At 48.2% G+C, this 3309-nt stretch overlaps 1 protein-coding gene across 2 annotated transcripts in view; it reads left to right on the top strand.

The window, feature by feature from the left end:
• Window positions 1-3309, top strand: part of LOC118735061 (cAMP-dependent protein kinase catalytic subunit 1) — a 72973-nt gene that overhangs the window by 43074 nt on the left and 26590 nt on the right. The gene's annotated exons all lie outside the window — the stretch shown is intronic.

Genomic DNA, 3309 nt, shown 5'->3' with positions numbered 1-3309 from the left:
AGTATATTTGGGAAATCCCTCAAGGTTTCGAGGATAATCGTAACAATTGGTGTCAGAAGTGGGATTGTTAAATAAATCCCGAAGGATAAACTACTGAAAATGGCGAAAACTCAGGACTTAAAGATTGAGGAGCTGAAACAGGAGTTGGAAAAGCGTAATTTGGCCACCTCCGGAAGAAAAGTGGAATTGTTATCCCGGTTGCGAGAGGCTATGGAAGCTGAAGGCATCGACGTGGACAAATACGACTTCCAAGGTAAACCCGACGATACATCCGCAATGGACGAACAGAAAGATGAGGCTGCATGTTCGTCGAAGGATATGCAACAGACATCCGGGAAGGTTGAAGAACAGCAAAAGGCTCCTTCGTCATCAACAGTTATGGACATGAACACGTTATTGGCTGCCATGTCACAGATGATGCAAGTACAGGATACACGCATGTCAGAGATGTCATCACAGCTGTCATCACAGATTTCCTCGCAGCTGGAAGCACAGAAAACGTACATGTCATCGCAGCTAGATGAAAAGATTACTCAGCTACAAGAGAATTTATTTAAAGATAACGCGGAACTCAGAGAGAGACAGGATAAAATCGAGGAACGACAAGATAAAATCGAAGAGCTAATTCAGGAGAAAGTCGAGGCTAAGGTAGAAGAGTTGGAAGGTCGCCTCCGAGATATGCAGTTGAATCGCCCACCTTCTTCGACCAGCGCGCCCAAGGTAAAGACTCCATCCTTTGACGGCACGATTCCTTTCCAAGTCTTTAAGCTCCAGTTTGAGAAGACAGCTACAGCAAATCACTGGAGCATGGAGGATAAATCCGCTGCGCTGTTCGTTGCATTAAAAGGACCTGCAGCGGAAATCTTGCAGACTATTCCTGATTGTGAAAGGAACAGTTACGATGCGTTAATGGGTGCAGTGGAAAGACGTTATGGTAGCGAGCACCGGAGACAAATTTACCAGATGGAACTGGAGAATCGCTGCCAGAAATCCAATGAGACTTTACAGGAATTCGCCTCTGAGGTTGAAAGGTTGGCTCATTTGGCAATTGGAGATGCATCTGGTGAGCACCTCGAAAGAGTAAAAATCCAGAGGTTCATCAACGGAATGCGGGACGTGTATACCAAGCGCGAGACGTATGCAAATCCAAAGCCAACATTTGCTGAAACGGTCTCGTATGCTCAGACACGTGAAACGGCAGCGCTCCTAAGTAGACCAGCCTACAAAGCCCATCGAGTAGAAGTGGAAACACCTGACGTGATGAACGAGATCCTGAAAACACTCAAGTTGATGGCAGGGAAGAATACTCCTGGTGCAACCGAGAGGAAGGATGGTGCTAGAAAATGTTTTAGTTGCGGAAAACCAGGCCACTTCGCACGCGAATGTAAGACGGGTTCCAACAGGTCAAACAGTTCAGCAGTACGTAAACGCAGGACTGAGGATGACGAGCCCGACTCCAATCAGTCGTTAAACTAAAACGAGCCAGCAGCAAGGGCCGCGTGCTGGCTCCAGAAGTTGAAGGGCCCATAATCTCCGTCTCCCAAATTGGCCGGAATGCGAGCAACCTCACTATTGGTGGATGTGTGAATGGGCAGGAGCGAGTGCTGACAGTGGATACTGGAGCGTCACATTCCATTATTCGACCTGATGTGACTACTTTTTATGTGAAGCCACTACCTGGAGCAAAGCTGCAGACTGCAACTGGTGAGCGAACCCAAGTGTTAGGAGAAGTACTATGCGAGGTAATAATCGACGGGTTGGCCTCGTACACGAAGTTTATTGTCGCAGACATTGTGGATGAAGTCATCATCGGCGTGGATTTCCTACTTGGGCAAGGCATGAAGATTGACCTCCAGGGAATGATCCTAACCTATGGCGACAGGAAAGTGCCACTTAGGGTTGGTTACGACAACCAGTGCTTCAGCAGACGGTTGGTCTTAGAGGAAGTGCCGAAGATTCCACCAGAAACGGAAGCGGTTAGTTGGGCGGAGGTTGGCAGTGATGGAAACGGAGTGGTTTCGTCAGGAGAAGGAAGCGGTTCACCGATACAGGAAAAGCGTGACGGTTCCGCTAGCTCAGTGAAGAAAAGGTCGCAACAAGGTAGTGGTCATGGCGAGCCAGGCAGTGTATCCGGCAGGAGGAAGGCCACTGAACCACGTTGCAATGGTGATACGCCGGTGGCCGGAAATGGAAGCGGCTGTGGTAGCAGTAGGCGCGGTTTGAAGTGTCCTGAAAAAGGTGGTCGGCAAAAGCGAGCAGTTAAGCCGGAAGCCAAGGGTGAGATTATACATGTCCGGTCAATGAAGTTAGCATCGGCGGAAGAGCGAGATACGAAACGACGGCGGAAGCTTCAGCGTAAGGATCCGGATGTAACAAGATGTGCTGAAGGCAGTGCAGCACGAAGGCGGGAGTCTGGGTGTCATGGACAGATGATGCGGCATAGATCTGGCGAAAAGGGTGCCCATGAGAAGAGACATGGTCTGGTCACCACCAGTGGCCGGCAGAAGCACGACCATGTGAGATGGTGCACCACCGGAGATAAGCTGGAAGCAATGTCCAGTAACGCATCGAGCCGAGAAGAGCTACAGGAAGGTGATTCGGTGTTGCTGCACATGCCGCAGCAGAAGAAAAGCTTCAACTCCAAGCAAAGACGTGACTGGAAAGATTCGAAGATTGACAAGCGGCTGAAGGAGGCAGTGCATCAAATCCAGACAATGGGGAGACCGAGGACCAAGATGAAAGTGGTCCACTTGGAAAGACTTGCAGCGGTTGGAGTGGCAAGTGTGTCTGATCGGGACGATCAGACTTAGGTGGAGGGCAGTGTGGCGAATACTGCGGCAACACAACGAGAAATAGGCAGGATGTTCGAGGAATGACGTAGAATGTTCCACAAAGAGAAACGTCAAGTTGGATGAACACTGCGAACAGCGAGAGAAAGAGAATGAGCGATAAACTTCAGAACGTTCTAGAGTTGCCATAAGTGTGAGCGCAGGTATATAAGAGCCACGACACAGCGGAGTGGAGACAGTTACAAGACAGCAAGCTACAAGCAAAGTGAGCGGAGAATTGAGTTGCGAATAAGCAAGCTATAAGTTTAATTGTGTTAACAAGTAGTAAAGCGTTGTTATTGCTTTAACAAGTATTGTAAAGTGTTTTTACTGTATTAGCAAGTATTGTAAATTGTTTGTTGGACAATAAAGTTAATTGTACTACAATTTGGTCATCGTTAGCATTTATTTAACAATCCAGCGATACGAGCCCGAGTATATTTGGGAAATCCCTCAAGGTTTCGAGGATAATCGTAACAAT

This window comes from Rhagoletis pomonella, unplaced genomic scaffold (assembly GCF_013731165.1).
Source record: "Rhagoletis pomonella isolate Grant_MI unplaced genomic scaffold, Rhpom_1.0 Rhpom_scaffold_00003, whole genome shotgun sequence".
Classification (NCBI taxonomy): Eukaryota; Metazoa; Arthropoda; class Insecta; order Diptera; family Tephritidae; genus Rhagoletis; species Rhagoletis pomonella.
Note: the sequence above shows the minus strand (reverse complement) of the source record. Positions and strands in the feature narration are given on the sequence as shown.